The following is an 18,902-nucleotide window of genomic DNA, read 5'->3' on the forward strand; positions in this document are numbered from 1 at the left end:
TTTAAGACAGTAAATTTAGATCAGATGTAAGGAAGAAAATTTTTACTGTGAGAGTGATGAAACAATGGAACAAGTTGCCCAGAGAGGGGGCAGATGCCCCATCCCTAGAAACATTTGTCAAGTTGGATGGAGTTCTGAGCAACCTGATGTAGTTAAAGATGTCAACAGACTGAGGGAGTTGGGGCTGTTCAGTCTGGAGGAGAAGGCTCTGAAGAGAGCTTATCGTGGCCTTCCAGTATCTGAAGGGGGCCTACAAGAAAGCTGGGAAGGGACCTTTTAGAGTGTCAGACAATGATAGGACTAGGGGGAATGGATAAAAACTAGAAATGGGATGACTCAGATTGGATGTTTGGAAGAAGTTCTTCAACATGAGGGTGGTGAGACACTGGAACAGGTTGCCCGGGGAGGTGGTAGAAGCCCCATCCCTGGAGGTTTTTAAGGCCAGGCTGGATGTGGCTCTGAGCAACCTGATGTAGTGTGAGGTATCCCTGCCCATGGCAGGGGGGTTTGGAACTAGATGATCCCTGTAGTCCTTTCCAACCCTAACAATTCTACGATTCTATGATTCAACATCCCTGCTCATTGTCACTGAGTTCCCTCAGTGGCAGGGGTGTACACTGAGAGGAATGGGAGAACCCACACCATCAACAATTGGCTCAGGGGATGGTGCCAGAGGCAGAACTTTGGGTTCTATGACCATGGGACAACTTTCACTGCACCTGACCTGCTGGGTCCTGATGGGGTGCATCTATCTAGAAGGGGTAAGAGAGTCCTGGCACTGGAGTTGGCAGGGCTCATTAGGAGGGCTTTAAACTAGGTCTGAAGGGGGTGGGTGAGGCAATCGGTCCTTCTGCAGAGGTAAGAGTAGGGCGCAAGGTAGGGTCAGTTGAGAAGTCAGGAACCCAGCTGCGATGCATGTACACCAATGCACACAGCCTGGGCAACAAGCAAGAGGAGTTGGAGGTCCTAATCCATCAGGGCGACTATGATGTAGTCGCCATCTCAGAAACTTGGTGGGCAGCACCCATGATTGGAGTGCTACAATGGGGGGTTACAGACTCTTTAGGAGAGACAGGAGAGGGAGAAGAGGAGGAGGGGTGGCTCTGTATATTAGAGAGTCAATCTCTGCCACACAACTTGAGGTGGAAGATGAGGTAGTTGAGAGCCTGTGGGTCAAAATCAGAGGACAGCCTAACAAGTCTGACATCCTGATTGGAATCTGTTACAGACCACCCAACCAGGATGAGGAGGCTGATGAGTTGTTCTACAAGCAACTGGAGGCTGTCTCAAGATCATCAGATCTTGTCCTTGTTGGAGACTTCAACCTCCCAGATATCCGCTGGGAACTTAATTCAGCAGGGAGGAGGCAGTCCAGAAGATTCCTGGAGCGAATGGAGGACTGCTTCCTGACACAGCTGTTAAGAGAGCCTACCAGGGGACAGGCTCTGCTTGACCTACTGTTCTGCAATAGGGAAGGGCTGGTGGGAGACGTGATCGTGGGAGGCTGCCTAGGGTGCAGTGACTACGAGATAGTGAAGTTTTCAATATGCAGGAAGATAGGGAGGAGCACCAACAGAACCTTCACCTTGGACTTCCGAAGGGCGAACTTCAGCCTATTTAAGAAACTTGTCTGCAAAGTCCCCTGGGTACCAGCCCTCATAACCAAGGGGTTCAGGAGGGTTGGACCTACTTCAAACAGGAGCTCTTGAAGGCACAGGAATTGGCGGTTCCCACGTGCCGGAAGGCAAGCCAGCGGGGAAGGCGACCGGCCTGAATGAGCAAGCAGCTCCTGGAGGATTTAAGAGGGAAGAAGAGGCTGTATCACCTTTGGAAGGAGGGGAAGGCTTCTCGAGGTATGTTCAAGGAAGCTGATAGATTATGTAGGAATAAAATTAGGGAGGCTAAGGCCCAGCTGGAAATGAAGCTGGCCACCTCTGTCAAAGATAATAAAAAGCATTTTTATAAATATATTAACAATAAGAAGAAGGGCAGGAGGAACCTGCACTCCCTAGTGGACCTGGAGGGGAACACAGTGACTGAAGACGAGGAGAAAGCTGAGGTCCTGAACACCTTCTTTGCCTCAATTTTTAACAGCAAGGCAGGAGTTCAGAATGAGTGGCCTCCGGAGCTGGGCGATGGGGTCGAGGAGCAGTGTAATGCCCCGGAAATCCATAAGGAATTAGTTCGGGACCTGCTGAGCCACTTGGATATTCACAAGTCCATGGGACTGGATGGGATCCATCCTAGGGTGCTGAGAGAGCTGGCAGATGTGCTAGCTAGGCCACTCTCCATCATTTTTCTCCAGTCCTGGCTCACAGGTGAGGTCCCAGATGACTGGAAACTGGCCAACGTGGTCCCCATGCACAAGAAGGGTCAGATGGAGGAACCTGGAAACTACAGGCCAGTCAGCCTGACCTCAGTGCCAGGGAAAGTGATGGAGCAGATTATCCTGGCGGCAATAACTGCGCACCTGAAGGATGGCCAAGGGCTCAGGTCCAGCCAACATGGATTTAGGAGGGGCAGATCCTGCCTCTCCAACCTGATCTCTTTCTATGATCAGGTGACCTGTCTGGTGGATGTGGGGAGGCCTGTGGATGTGGTCTACCTGGACTTCAGCAAGGCCTTTGACACCATCCCCCACAGCAAACTGCTGACTAAGCTGTCAGCCCGTGGATTGGACCATTACACTCTGTGCTGGGTGAGGAACTGGCTGGAGGGCCGGGCCCAGAGAGTGGTAGTGAACGGTGCCACATCCAGCTGGAGGCCAGTCACCAGTGGCGTCCCCCAGGGATCAGTGCTGGGCCCTGTCCTCTTCAACATATTCATTGATGATCTGGATGAAGGGGTAGAGTCAGTCATCAGCAAGTTTGCAGATGACACAAAGTTAGGGGCAGATGTTAGTCAGTTAGAGGGTAGAAAGGCTCTGCAGAGGGACTTCGACCGACTGGACAGATGGGAAGAGTCCAATGGGATGGCTTTCAACAAGTCCAAGTGCCAAGTGCTGCACTTTGGCTACGACAATCCCATGCAGAGCTATAGGCTGGGGTCAGAGTGGCTGGAGAGCTCCCAAAAAGAGAGGGACCTGGGGGTGCTGATCGACAGCCACCTGAATATGAGCCAGCAGTGTGCCCAGGTGGCCAGGAGGGCCAATAGCATCCTGGCCTGCATTAGGAATAGTGTGGCCAGCAGGAGCAGGGAGGTCATAGTGCCCCTGTACTCTGCTCTGGTTAGGCCGCACCTTGAGTACTGTGTCCAGTTCTGGGCCCCTCAGTTTAAGAAGGACATCGAAACACTTGAGCGTGTCCAGAGAAGGGCAACAAGGCTGGTGAGAGGCCTTGAACACAAGCCCTATGAGGAGAGGCTGAGGGAGCTGGGATTGTTTAGCCTGGAGAAGAGGAGGCTCGGGGTGACCTCATTGCCCTCTACAACTACCTGAAGGGTGGTTGTAGCCAGGAAGGGGTTGGCCTCTTCTCCCAGGCAACCAGCACCAGAACAAGGGGACACAGTCTCAAGCTGCACCAGGGGAAGTTTAGACTCGAGGTGAGGAGGAAGTTCTTCACCAAGCGAGTAATTCGTCATTGGAACGGGTTGCCCAGGGAGGTGGTTGAGTCATCGACCCTGGACGCGTTCAAGGGGAGATTGGACGTGGCACTTGGTGCCATGGTCTAGTCATGGGGTCTGTGTTGATAGGTTGGACTCGATGATCCTCGAGGTCCTTTCCAACCTAAGTGATACTGTGATACTGTGTGATTGTAGGGTGGTTGGATTAGATGACCTTTAAAGGTTCCTTTAGAGGGAAAACTCAAAGATATTATTTATCTGTGTAGAAATAGAACTCTTAGAATAGAATAGTGTAGAATAGCATATCATAGCAGAGTGTGGGGGACTGTGTCCCATGAGAATCTGGAAAGTCCCTGGACTGAATGTTTAAGGGTCAGAAACTGTGAGATAAGATAGGAGCCACCTGTGCTGGCTTAATGAGTATCACTAGCCAGTAAGTCTTCTCTCTCTCTCTCTGCCTCTCTCCCTCTCCCTCTCTCCATCTCTCTGCTTGCATTTTATTCTTGTTGCTTTAGTCATCACCCCTGACCCTGCAGCAACAAATGGTGACTCTGACATGATCCCAGAAGTGAGGTGAGCTGAGTGTAGCTTTTGGTCCAGAACTGGAACTTTGTCATCTGCCTGGCTGAGGCTGGTGAGCCACTGGGAACATAATGGATCAAGAATTTACAAAGGACAAGGACTTAGTCCCTGAAACCTAGAAATTGTTATTGAAACAAAGGGGTCTAAAAGTTTAAGATTTTGAATTAAGAAAATTACTCTTATAGGGCAAGCAGCATGGTTTTGAGCCCTTCCCTGCAAATTGGAAAAGTCCCAATGACTTTGAAAACATGCCACCGTCTTATCCATCCCCGAGTGAGCAACTGAAAGAACATGTAAGACAGGAAGAATGTAATCAGCATAACAATCTACGGATTTCACACCAGCATTTTCATCACCTTCTGGACATTGATTGTTGTAATAGTCATATAGATTCCAAAGCAACCACAGAAGAATGTGTGGATCATGCTTGTTAATGTCCTGAAACAAGACACGCTGTAATGGATTGGGGCAAACCCCCTCCCCACCACGCGCAGAAATGACGACTCAGACAAACAGATTGCAAAAGTGATGGAAAGTTTAAATAGAAAACAGTGAGTGCGTGCAAAGAATTAGAAACACAGTGACAAGAAGAAACCCCAAAACAGACCCAAAGAGATCCCATCCCCACAGAGATCCCATCCCCATGCCAGACCCCGCCATAAAACTTACAGTGGTGCAAGGGATCATGGTAGGAAATAACCTAATTTCCTGTGTCCACCCACTGGGCTGGACTTCTGGACACAGGAAACACCCCTGTAGCAGAGGGCACCCAGCCCAAACTACGACAGGAGCCACCCCTTATTTCATACCATAATCCCTGCACCCAAACACATCATCAAATCAGAAAACTTCTGATGACATGTCCGGCGAAGTCCGTGTCTTCATCTGGGCGTCCACCCAAACAATCTCTCATTCAGGCTCAAGTGTCTACTCATTCCAGTTCTTCTTCCTTCATCCAATGGAACCTCCCAGCGATGCAGAGCTCATTCTCCTGCGGTGCAAGTTCTCCATGGATTCGTTGGGCATCCTGGTCACGTGGAAAAGCCTCACGACTTCTCAGCCAAGCCTTTATTTTTCACCTATGTTCACTCGGTGGCATATTCTCCACCCCTGGGGCAGGCCAGTTGAAACAATCCAACTCCACGACTGCCTTTTTCAATCCATCCAGGATGCCACAACCAACCGCTTCCAACTGCGGTCCAAAACTACATGAATGCATGTCCGAGGCACTCCGCCCCGCCACTAGACGTACCCATACCGAGGCATGACAGCACCCGGCTGCACAACCCCCCCCCAGAAAGGGAGGGGCTGCACCACAGCTCACTGAGAGGAAGGGAGGTGGAACCAGGCGCTCGGCGCCACTTTTGGAACTCATCCAAAAAAAATCGGGGAAAGAGATGGGAGCAGGCCCTACTGCAGCCTGAGCACACGGCCAGGGCCACCGCTGCGACTCAGCCTACAGCAGGGCTCCGCCCACCTCTACCACCGCGGCACAGAATCAAAATCACCTCCACCCCTCAGGCACTCAAACGGCTTCTCCAGCTAAAGCCATACACGCATTCTCAGAGCCCTTGAAAACGGCTTTCCAGCTGGAGTCCCCATCGGTCCCCCAGGGTTTCGGGAGCTGGCTCGCCCGCTCACTGCGGCTGGCTCTATCCCCGCAGCAAGAACGGACCTGACTCTGGTCTGCTCGCCACTGCCCCTCCCCAACTTCGCTCCCCGCCATGGAGGAAGGGCAGGTTCCGCGTTCTCAAGCGGTACCCCGATGCCGATGGTCGAGAACCACCCCTGCTTGAAATAGCAGGAGAAGGCCCGTGCCACCAGCAGTGCACCAGTTATCCCCCTGCAATCTACAAGAACTCACACGATCGCCCCGGCAACATCACTTGAGCCCCCAACAGCCAAACCCAAATCGACGCCCAGAGCTAAATTTAAACTCTCCATATTTTGCAATCGATCTGCAGAGTGGGCACAATAGCCAGCCCCACGTTGGGCGCCAAAATGTAATGGGTTGGGGCAAACCCCCTCCCCACCACGTGCAGAAATGATGACTCAGACAAACAGATTGCAAAAGTGATGGAAAGTTTAAATAGAAAACAGTGAGTGCGTGCAGAGAATTAGAAACACAGTGACAAGAAGAAACCCCAAAACAGACCCACAGGGATCCCATCCCCACCTGCGGGTGCACCCAAAACCCCCAGGGCTCCTCCTTCCCCCCCCCCCCCCCCCACTGCTAGGCTAGTCTCAGCTGGCCAGATCTGAGACTGCCCATCCCCCTGAGGCCTTGGGCCTAGCCAGGCCCATGGCTGGGAGATCTCTCCCCCAGTTACCGGGTGGCGGAGAGGAAGGAAAGAGGAAGTGCCAGACCCCGCCATAAAACTTATAGTGGTGCAAGGGATCATGGTAGGAAATAACCTAATTTCCTGTGTCCACCCATTGGGCTGGACTTCTGGACCCAGGAAACACCCCTGTAGCAGAGGGCACCCAGCCCAAACTACGACACATGCTGTGCCTCTCGGTATCAACACCTACGAATCCTTTCAGCACCTGTCTGGTGGGCATTCTAGTGAATGGATGGAAGGACATTACCAAAAAGATTGAAGCTTTAAGCTTGAAAAGAACATTTCATATGCGTTTCTTGGTGCGTTTTAACCATTGCTTGGTCTGGATTTCATTTGACATGCCTTTTTGCAAAATAGGGCTGTGATAGATTTCTTGTTAATTGAGGGTCATGGTTGTCAAGAATTTGAAGAATTGTTTAAAGGATGGAGATTCTCTGGCTGTTTTCTTTTGATTGTTAAAACTGGGTTATTAATCTTGCTAATTGCGATTGTAATGTTACTGATGTTGCCCCACCTGATTAATCTGTTGCAAAGGGCCCTGCAGCAGATGATCAAAGCAACATTTGCCTGGTTGCTCTCCAGCCACTCTGACCCCAGCCTGTAACAATGCATGGGGTTATTGTGGCCAGTGTGTAGAACCCAGCACTTAGATGTGTTACATCTCATGCTGTTGGACTCTGCCCATCTGTCCAACTTGTCAAGGTCCCTCTGCAGAGCTCTCCTACCCTCTAACAGATCAACACCTGCCCCCAATTTGGTGCCATCTGTAAATTTACTGATGATGGACTCAGTCCCCTCATCCAGATCATCAATAAAGGTATTGAACAGGATGGGTCCCAGCACTGATCCCTGGGGGACACCACTAGTAACTGGCTGCCAGCTGGATGTGGCACCATTCACCACCACCCTCTGGGCATGGCCCTCCAGCCAGTTCCTAACCCAGCACAGAGTGCTCCTTTCTAAGCCACACGCTGAGAGATTCAGGTATTGTCAGTCATTTGGAAAGCAAAAATCCCCATAAGTTTTTTTTACTAGATCTTAGGAAATGGAAGTTGAAAGCACAACCTCTGTCAGAGCCTTCCCTTCCAAAAACCTGCTTACCAGAGAACTCCCCAGAGCTTAAAGTGGAAATAGACTCATCCATACTTCTATAGACCTTCCACTCCAAAGGCCAAAGAGGAAGCTTGTCCCTATCTGGGACTCTTTCTGTGTGTCTACCTTAGGCAACCTGGCAACTTCTACAAAAATGTCACATTGCAGTGTCCCAAAGCAGTCTCCCTTATGCAGATAGGTACCTGATGAAAAGGACCTATCTTTTGTGGAGACTCTATAAAATCAACAGAAGAACCATTTTTAACAGTGGAATCCTGTCCAGATAATACTGTAATAAAGGGGATGTTGAAGGAAAATGAAATCAGCTTAAGCAAGTTGCTTTGAAGAAAGGAGTCAGCAGAGATGGAAAATCATCCAGAAGGAAGAGCAAAAGGAGGCTCTGTAATGGGGCTCATACATGTTCTGTAATGAAGCATTATCTTCTGTAATTCTTGATTTAATAAGTCAGAATGACCTGAGAGCCCAGTGGCTGGGCTCTTGCACTGCAATGGGAACAGGTTCCTCTCAGTCCCTGCTGTGATTAATATTTGTTAATTTTAGATAATGTTCAACAGTTTCACCAGGAAAAAAAAACCACAAACAACAAAAGCTAACAAAACAACACGTGGGAAATTACTATCCCTGGGCAGATAAGATGTATCTTTGTCATATAGGGGATGTAAGCACAGGTTGTCTTTTAAAAGTCAACCACTAAGGGGATTTAGGCCCTACATTTTCTATATTCTTAGCTAATGAATAGAACACCAATACCTATATTCATAAAGCTCAAATTCCCTGTTTATAGATGTGCCTCATGTTTTATTTTGGCTGTCTTCCACCTAATGTCAAGGTATGATTTACATCATCTGACTTCAGACCTCAGCAGAACTGGAAGTGTCTTGAAAATGGACAGAAACCTCAGTCACTAAGTGGTCTGGGAAATTGTTTCCATGAGCTATTTATTTACTTGTAAATATTCAAAGATACAGTTAGTTTAGTACACAGCTGCTGGAATTGATAATTAAATTATTAGTGCATCATTCCTTTTCTTTTACAAATGTGACAATGTCACCACTAGAAACATGGTGGTGCTAAATAATTGCAACGTTGTGATGGCTTAAAAAGTACAGTTTACCTCCAAAGTTCTGAGATTTTGGTTAGATTATGTAAAATGGGCTCATTCTGCAGAGAGAATTAATGGAGAATGAAATCTCTTTTGATACTGAACAGCTAGCTACATAGGAGTTAGACTCCAAAGGCTCAGTTTATTGCCAGATAAACAAACAAACAAAATAACAGCATTCTGTAACAATAAATTTCAGCTTGCCTCCCTGGGAAAACCAGGATATTTGTAGGTGTCATAGTTTGGGCTGGGTGCCCTCTGCTACAGGGGTGTTTCCTGTGTCCAGAAGTCCAGCCCAATGGGCAGACACAGGAAATTAGGTTATTTCCTACCATGATCCCTTGCACCACTATAAGTTTTATGGCGGGGTCTGGCACTTCCTCTTTCCTTCCTCTCCGCCACCCGGTAACTGGGGGAGAGACCTCCCGGCCATGGGCCTGGTTAGGCCCAAGGCCACAGGGGGATGGGCAGTCTCAGATCTGGCCAGCTGAGACTAGCCTAGCAATGGGGGGGAAAGGAGGAGCCCTGGGGGTTTTGGGTGCACCCGCAGGTGGGGATGGGATCTTTCTGGGTCTGTTTTGGGGTTCTTCTTGTCACTGTGTTTCTAATTCTTTGCACTCACTCACTGTTCTCTATTTAAACTTTCCATCACTTTTGCAATCCGTTTGTCTGAGTCATTATTTCTGTGCATGGTGGGGAGGGGGTCTGCCCCAATCCATTACAGTAGGGTAGGCTTGTTTCACCCATACTACTGCTTTGTCAGGTATATCTGCTACTGAAATAAGAGAAGCTACACCTTATTTGTGACCATCTTCTCTTGCTTATTGTAATAAAATACCATACAAATCCAATCATTCAAAAGTAATCTGAAGCTCACGTTATACTGAAAGGGGATCAGCACTTCACTAAACATACTCTTCCTTTGTCTAGAATAATAAGTTTACCATAGCAACCTGATTGTAGAGGAAAAGCTACTGCCAAACACATCCTAAATTCTCTTTGAATTCCAGGGTATACAGAAGCAATTAAACACAGGAAGACTATAATATTCTGTACTTTCTCAACCATCTGTGCAAGAGATACAATTTATGAGTAAAAAGAAACAAGTTCACCTCAGATATATTTTAGCAAGTTGCTTTCTCTAACACTTGCTAAACAAGGAGAGTAAATTCCATTGTCTGTTGTTTTCAGATGAAGAAAGCTTGAGGTTGTATTAGCATTGAAAAGCTTAACCAACTTATTGCAATGCAAGACTCCAAAACCAGAATAATTATACAAGACATTTATCTACAATCGTAGTAGATAAATTTCCTCACACTCTTCCTTCCCGTTGATGTCAATAGAGTATTAACTTATTTGTGATAATACTTATTACTTAAGGCTGAAAAAAAGACCAGCTTAGGATAGCTGGGTTTTGCTTGTTTTTAAAGGAAATTCAAGTGCCACACTTCATTAAAACACAGAAGTCTTTTGGATAACTGACTCTAGAACTCAAAAAATCTGTGCCTTAATCATTTAGGGGTTTAATTTACTTTCCATTCACTATAGCATTTTTTAAGTCCTCTTGGCCAATATTTGTGAAAGCATAACTAAACAGTAAGTAGACTCATAAAAAACCTGCTCCAAAGCAAATTGCTGTGACCATTAGCTGCATGCATTCAAACCAATTTGCAGGTTCCTGTATAGACTGACTAAAAGTCCTTTTTGTACATATAATTTTTATTTTAAAACACTGTGCTAGAAGTATATAATTTGCTTAATAAAACATTTTTATCCTGTTATTGCCAGCAAAAATATTGGGAAGAAACAGCAATAACTTTCAATGTAAAAATAAACACTGAATATAATAAGATGTACTTCATTGCCTTTTCCTGTCTATAACTCCATAGCATAAAGGAATTTTCTGTGCATAGTACTGAATTTTTATCTTCTAAATGAAAACAAATAAATATTTTCTTTGTTTGGTGGTTTTTGTTGTTCGTCTGTTTCTTTGTGTTTTGTTTTAAATGTTTAAGGAATACCTTGCCAAATTGTTCTAAGATTGTGGAAAAACAGTGTTTCAGGCTGGTGACAAATAGGCAGCCATGTGCCTTTAGGAAGGATTTTTCTGCCCCATAGCTGTCCAGGCTTAACATCTGAAAGCATTACCTATCAGAAATTGCAATTTCTTTGTTATCAAGAGATCTCAGGCAACCTGAGCATATTCAGTAAAGCTGCTATGCATTTCTGGCAGCAGAACCCATTTCATGCTGGGATGGGAACAGATGATCTGAATTAATGTTCAGAAATGGTAAATCAGGGAAGGGGGATGGGAAAAACTGTAGAGACGATCACAAAATTTGAGGGGATAGTGTGGGTGGGGGGAAGCAGATGTGGCTTGAAAACAAATAGGATGTAGCAGCTTCAGGTGGGAAAAAGGAAAATTCACTGACTGAGCAGTGGAGGGAAAAGACCAGTAGACAGAATAAGCAGCGCTACAATGTGCAAACAAAAGGCAACACTTACCAAAAATAAGGTGGACAATCTCATTGTGACCGTTTGAGGCTGTCCTCTTAAGAAAGGGAATATTGTCGTCGGATGTTTGTCAATTAAAAGACGGATCTAAACTAACTTCATTGGTAGATTGGGAGGAAGCACCTTCTGAACTGGGAGTGCAGCAGGGTATCCTGGGTATTCCTGCACTTTTCTGGCCAGTCTGTCTTCCCCCTCCTTCGGTGGCAGCAGCTCACTGTTTCTGGGCTTTCAGCCAAGGCTTGACCTTGAAGCTGATAAGCTGCAAGGCCTGTATTAACCGCTTTCCAATTAACACATAACTGCTTCTAACCTTTTTCTCTTTTCTCTCTTTCTAACCCTCTCTGGGGAAAGGGGGAGAGAAGGGGGAGCAGAGGTGGGGAACCCCCTCAGGAGAGGGGGGGAACTCTCATTTCTGTGCTACTTTATTGTATATTTTTGTATATATTGTAAATATTGTAAATCCTGTATATTCCCCTGCATATCCTATGTTGCTTTGTAAATATACCGCACCCACTGCTTTGCTAATTCAGCTGTGAGGTTTTTTTTCTTCACTGTCCGGGGGCAGGAGGCCTTTCCCTTCCAACCCTATGACATTTTTTTTTCTTGGCTTACCCAATGTGCGGCAGATAATTAGCTTAATTTATTACTTGATTGATTTAGTGTTTTCTAGCTGAATTAGCAAACATGAAGGTGTTGTGGTTTGTAGAGCGGTTATTCTTTTCAATTTCTGGGGCTCTGGTTTACAGATATTGTTTGGGTTTGATTTTGGATTACCTGGGTAAATATTTGGTGCGGACAATTTATCTGTGGGTTATGTATAGAGTTAGATTATGGTATGGAAAATGCATTGATTTATTATGGCCAGCGAGATACAGAAATGTTACCTCCACCACTCTCCCAGTTGAGATAAAGGGTTTTAAGATTCCACTGGAGGAGAGAGTAACTTTAGGTGATGGCTGGGATCCAAAGGTGATTTATTTCATGTGTATAATCCTGCTGCTGGTGATAACTAATGTGTAGTCTCTGTATTCCTGGCGTCGGGAGAAGAAGATGTCCAGGGCATGTTTTGTTATTAAAACTAGATCAAAGAGAAAACGCTGTGGCTCTGGATCAGTCCCAGAGACATCTAGCGATGAGGAGTGTGGAGAATCTGTGTCAGTTAAAAAGAAAGCTAAGAAGTTAATTGGAAAGGCTGCTCTAAATGACTTTGCTGCTGATTCTGGCAAGCTGCCAAGGGCGGCGGCTGGTATCAACATGGCGCCTACTCCTTCTCCTCCTCCTTCTTCTCCGTCGGCCATTAACGGAGCAACGTCATTTCCGTCCACTCTCTCGGTGGGACCGGAAGCCAGCAGTTGATTTATCTCAGGACCTGTCAGCTTCTATTAAGGTGGCTGTAAATTCAAACACAGCTCCAGTTAAGGTGGCTGTTTTAAAGACTAGAGGTGGAAAGACCAAAGATGGAGAAGAAGAGCTGGAGACTGATCCTGGTGAGGGGCCCTCTACTCTAAGAAATCCTGCTGAGGAGGAAGAGAAGATTTGTTTTAAAGATCTAGCTAACCTAGTGAGGGCAAAGAAGGATAGAGATGAAGCTAGGAAAGGAGCTGGCAAAGGTGGTTCTCAGCTTAAAGAGATCCTTGAGAAAATGACAGGAGGATTATTAGGGAAATCAATTGAGGGGGAGGAGCTACAAGATGACATAACCGACTGCTCCTCGCTGCATGAAGAGATAAGAAATGTCCGTAAAGATTACACCAGGGCAGATAAGGAGCCAGTTCTAGCTTGGCTTAGTAGGTGTTATGATACAGGTGCTCCAGCTCTAACAGTTGGAGACAAGTCAGCAGCTCAGTTAGGAACTCTCTCGAGGGATAATGGAATAGATAGACATCTAGGCAGGGTTCTCGGTAAGGTTAATCTGTGGATACGCCTTTTAATGGCAGTTGCCCTGAGATACCCCTCCCGAGATGATCTTCCATGGAATCCTAAACCCTGGACTACCATAGATGAGGGAATTAAGCGCTTGAGAGAATTCGCTGTTAGAGAGATACTCTATGGTGAACATGAGACTCTGAATCCTGATGACATTCCTGTGGGTATTGGTCTTGCTAAAAAGATCATCAAACTTGCTCCTTCTGATTATGCAAACATTCTGTCAAGCAGAATTGTGTCAAGAAGTTATGGTGGAGCTTCTCCTACGGTTGGCCAATTCAGTGATCAAATGAGAAAATTGGAGGATAGCATGACACATGTTTCTTTGGTTTCGGCCATTAAAACTCTGTCTGGTGATATACAGAATTACATAAGAGAGTTAAAGGATGAATTTAGAAATTTCATATACCAATTGGCACAAAGGGATAATTTCAATTCTTCCTCCAGGTGGATGCAAGTTTCATCTGTGAGGAATACACGTCCTCCAAGGAGGTCATTCCAAAACAGATCAAATCAAAACAGACCACCAAGGCAATCACGTAGAACTATTTGGATAACACTGAGTGATCAGTTTGGTGAGAACATGAACCGCTGGGATGGCCAACCAACTTCTAATCTTTTCAGGAGACTGAGGGAATTGCAAAGTGGCAGAACCCGAGGTAGCAATACCAGACGGGTAGCTGTTACTTCCACAGTTCCCCAGAACAACTCTAGTAGCTCCAACAGTGGCTCCAGTTGTAACATGCAAAGCTGTAACACTGCACACTGTGCGCAATGCACATGTGGGCATGTTCCCCATAACTAGGGGTGCCCTGCCTCCCGCCAGGGGGAGGAGAGGGATAACAGATAATAGAATCTATTGGGATGTGTACATCCAGTGGCCTGGCACTTCACAATTTTGGAAGTACAGGGCCTTGGTTGACACAGGAGCTCAGTGCACCATAATGCCATCAAATTATCAGGGATCAGAGTCTATAACTATTCTGGGAGTCACTGGTGGATCTCAAGAGTCAAGTAAGGTGGAGGTTAATATAAGTTTAACTGGTAAACAATGGAGGAAGCATACAGTTGTGACCGGACTTGATGCACCTTGTATTTTGGGAATTGATTTTCTGAGAGAAGGGCGTTTCAAAGACCCTAGAGGTTACAAATGGGCTTTTGGAGTAGCATCTGTAGAAATTGATGGACAAAAATTGAAGTTGTCTGTTAGACCTGAGCTTTCTGATGAATCTGCAGTTGTGGGACAACACGAGATACAGGACATTAAATTGCCGGTTGCTTCTCAGACTGTGCATCACAGACAATACAGAACCAACCGTGACACTTTGTTGCCCATTCAGAATCTGATTCGTCAGTTGGAGAGTAAGAAAGTCGTCAGCAAAACTCATTCACCTTTCAACAGTCCAGTGTGGCCTGTGAGGAAGCAGAATGGAGACTGGCGTCTGACGGTCGACTACCGAGCCCTGAATGAAGTGACACCACCTATGAGTGCAGCAGTGCCAGACATGATGGAGCTACAGTATGAGCTGGAATTCAAAGAGGCCAAATGGTATGCTACCATAGACATTGCTAATGCATTTTTCTCTATTCCCATAACAGAGGAATGCAGGCCTCAGTTTGCTTTCACCTGGGGAGGAATCCAGTACACTTTCAACAGATTGCCAGTGGGCTGGATCCACAGCTCAAGCAACTGTCATGCAGTGATCCATGATGCTCTGGAGAAAGGAGGTGCTCCAGAACACATCCAGTTCATCGATGATATCATCGTCTGGGGTAAAACTGCTGAGGAAGTCTTCGAGAAAGGTAACAGAATCATTGACATTCTTCTGAATGCAGGTTTTGCCATCAAGCAAGACAAGGTGAAAGGACCTACCACAGAGATTCTGTTTCTGGGAGTGCAGTGGCAGGATGGACGCCGACACATTCCAGTGGATGTGGTAAATAGAGTCTCTGCCATGGCAAATCCCACAAACAAGCAAGAGACCTTAGGTTTCTTGGGGATAGTGGGATTTTGGAGACTGCACATTCCTGGATACAGTCAGATTATGCAACCTCTGTATGATGTGACTCGAAAGAGAAACAGTTTCCACTGGGGACCTGAACAACAAGCAACCTTTGACCAGATAAAGCAAGAGGTAGTTCAAGCAGTGGGTCTGGGACCTGTCCGAGCTGGACCAGACATTAAGAACATTTTGTACATGGCTGCAAGTGACAATGGTCCAACCTGGTGCTTGTGGCAAAAAGCTCCAAGTGAGACATATGGACGACCTCTTGGTTTCTGGAGTCGAGGTTACAGAGGTTCAGAGGCTAATTATACTCCAACAGAGAAAGAAATTTTAGCTGCCTATGAAGGAGTAAAAGATCTTCTGAAGTGATTGGAACTGAATCACAACTTCTCTTAGCTCCCAGATTACCAGTTTTGAATTGGATGTTCAAAGGCAAAGGCTCCACACCACATTATGCCACAGACTCAACATGGTCTAAGTGGATGGCTCTAATAACAGAGAGCTCGAATGGGAAATCTTGACAGGCCTGGTCTAGTGGAGGTGATCTCAAGTTGGCCTGAAGGTATCAACTGTGCTAAGCCACCAGAGGAGAAAGTAACTCGTGCTGAGGAAGCTCCTCCTTACAATGACCTTTCTGATGATGAAAAGAAATACGCTTTGTTCACAGACGGTTCCTGTCGTCTTGTTGGAAACAAGCAAAGGTGGAAGTCTGCAGTGTGGAGTCCAACACGCCGAGTTGCAGAGGTGAAAGATGGAGAAGGAGAATCCAGTCAGTCCGCAGAGGTAAAAGCTGTCCAGCTAGCTCTCGACGCAGCTGAACGTGAGAGATGGCCAAAGCTTTATCTCTACACCGACTCATGGATGGTAGCCAATGCTCTATGGGGTTGGCTAAAGAACTGGAAGAAGAGTGGTTGGCAGAGGAAAGGAAAACCCGCCTGGTGGATGTGGGGAGGCCTGTGGATGTAGTCTACCTGGACTTCAGCAAGGCCTTTGACACCGTCCCCCATAGCAAACTCCTGGCCAAGCTGTCAGCCCATGGCTTGGATGGGAGGACACTGCATTGGGTTAGGAAGTGGCTGGAGGGCCAAGCCCAGAGGGTGGTGGTGAATGGTGCCACATCCAGCTGGTGGCCAGTCACTAGTGGTGTGCCCCAAGGATCAGTGCTGGGCCCCATGCTCTTTAATATCTTTATTGATGATCTGGATGAGGGCATTGAGTCCATCATCAGTAAATTTGCTGACGACACCAAACTGGGGGCAGGAGTTGATCTGCTGGAGGGTAGGAGAGGCTCTGCAGAGGGACCTCGACAGGCTGGACAGATGGGCAGAGTCCAACGGCATGAGATTTAACACATCCAAGTGCTGGGTTCTGCACATTGGCCACAACAACCCCATGCAGTGCTACAGGCTGGGGTCAGAGTGGCTGGAGAGCTGCCAGGTAGAGAGGGAGCTGGGGATACTGGTCGATGGTAGGCTGAACAGGAGCCAGCAGTGTGCCCAGGCAGCCAAGAGGGCCAATGGCATCCTGGCCTGCATTGGGAACAGTATGGCCAGCAGAAACAGGGAGGTCATTCTGCCCCTGTACACTGCACTGGTTAGGCCACACCTCGAGTACTGTGTCCAGTTCTGGGCCCCTCAATTTAGGAAGGATGTTGACTTGCTGGAACGAGTCCAGAGAAGGGAAATGAAGTTGATGAGGGGTTTGGAACACAAGCCCTATGAGGAGAGGCTGAGGGAGCTGGGGTTGCTTAGCCTGGAGAGGGGGAGACTCAGGGGTGACTTTATTGCTGTCTACAACTACCTGAAGGGAGGTTGTAGACAGGCGGATGTTGGTCTCTTCTCCCAGGCAACCAGCACCAGAACAAGAGGACACAGTCTTAGGCTGCGCCAGGGAAGGTTTAGGCTGGATGTTAGGAAGAAGGTCTATACAGAGAGAGTGATTGCCCATTGGAATGGGCTGCCTGGGGAGGTGGTGGAATCGTCATCATTGGAGGTGTTCAGGAGGAGACTTGATGGGGTGCTTGGTGCCATGGTTTATTTGTTTAGGTGTGTTGAATTGCTTGATGGGTTGGACGTGATGATCTTGAAGGTCTCTTCCAACCTGGCCTGGCCTGGTCTGGTCTGGTCTATTCTATTCTATTCTATTCTATTCTATTCTATTCTATTCTATTCCATTCCATTCCATTCCATTCCATTCCATTCCATTCCATTCCATTCCATTCCATTCCATTCCATTCTAAGTTTCTTAAAAAAAACAGCTAGATGGGCTAGAATAACTCTGGTGCAAAAGGACTTCAATGGCTGCAATGAAAAAAAAGTTCTCCTGCTGGACTTGAACAATATTATCTGCACTGAAATGCTATTTTACCATCTCAGAGAAATGAAAGAACATCAGAATCCTTACATGTGGTTTGGTCTCTGTACAGAGCACCCAGTTGTAGCTACAGAGTGAGGAAGGTGCACTGTGCTGCTCATTGCAGCATGCAGACTTTTTTCACAGGAACCAACGTTCATTCCTGGCGAGCAGCACAGTGATAGGAGCAGAGATGTGTAATGAGGTGTATCAGTACACACTCTGATGGTCTCTTTGCCTCAGTGTTTGCAGGAAAGATACAAAGCAAACAGCCCAGGAGAGGACAGCAACTTCCTTGCATTTGAATCATCAGATAGGAATTTTGAAATTTTAATATTTTAATTGAAGGTGCAAGAACCACAAAGAATTAATTTTCTTAGAGGGGGTTGGACTCAATGGTCTCTGGAGCTCCATTCCAACTCCTAACATTCTGCGACTCTGTGAACACAGGGCTGCTCTGTTTGGGCTGTTTGGGGCTTGGGATGGGGGGAAATCTTCTGGTGAAAACTGGATTTTCCACACTAGTTTCAGGCAAAAAGTACTTTTTTTTTTTTTTTTTTTTTTTTTTTTTTTTTTTTCCCTGCAGTACATTGGGAAAAATAAAATTGTGCATTTTTCTCCTTGTACATGAGAAAAAAAATGTTCCACACCTATTACAAGAACAACTACTTGTTTGGATTTGAGTTGGGAACTAACACTCTTTTTCCAAATCAATACACAGAAAACAAACATGCCTTAAATCTACTCATAAAAAGATTATTTACAGCATGACTGACCCAAGACCTCAACTAATGAAATAAAAGCTCCAGAGAAGAGCTTAGCTCTTCAGACATAGATAGAAATGAAAATTGCTTTAATAAATCTAAAGTAATTCCCAAACTTCATATTTTTAACTACTTTTTTTTTTGAGGATTTTTGTGCACTGAAGTGAACTTTCAGCAGCAAGCATTGAGTTTTTTATTTAACTAGCACCAACAGCAGCTAGAGCATGCAGTTAAGCATCTGCATTTCCCTTAGTGTTACTAATTTCCTCTCAAAGTCAGTAACAGCATCAGCTACTACATTCAGCACTATCAACAGGGCTGAAGTAACTGCATTCAATTATTAGCATGTAATTGTATCACACACTTGGAAGACATGTCTATAGCTGATAACTTTTTGTGCCAGGTTGCACTATCTCACCATAGGCCCATGACTCACCTTAGGCCCTGCTTATATTGATACACATGTTTTTATTTTAATTTCCATATCATGTTTGGAAAACCTACTTCAACTCTGTGTTAAGTGCTCAGTGACTCTGGGCTATCCAGTGCTACATGGAATATCACAGTGCCTTGTGAAAGGGCTGGGAACAGGTTGAAGTGGAGTATCATGGTGGCCCTGGGGACTGCTGTGTAGCGTTTC

The 18,902-nt window shown here is 46.3% G+C and overlaps 1 protein-coding gene across 1 annotated transcript in view; it reads right to left on the reverse strand.

The window, feature by feature from the left end:
* The window catches only part of ITGBL1 (integrin subunit beta like 1), a 175,057-nt gene that overhangs the window by 33,936 nt on the left and 122,219 nt on the right, over window positions 1–18,902 (reverse strand). The window lies entirely within an intron of this gene.

This window comes from Melanerpes formicivorus, unplaced genomic scaffold (assembly GCF_026170545.1).
Source record: "Melanerpes formicivorus ecotype bairdi unplaced genomic scaffold, bMelFor1.0.p_v2 SCAF_1, whole genome shotgun sequence".
Classification (NCBI taxonomy): Eukaryota; Metazoa; Chordata; class Aves; order Piciformes; family Picidae; genus Melanerpes; species Melanerpes formicivorus.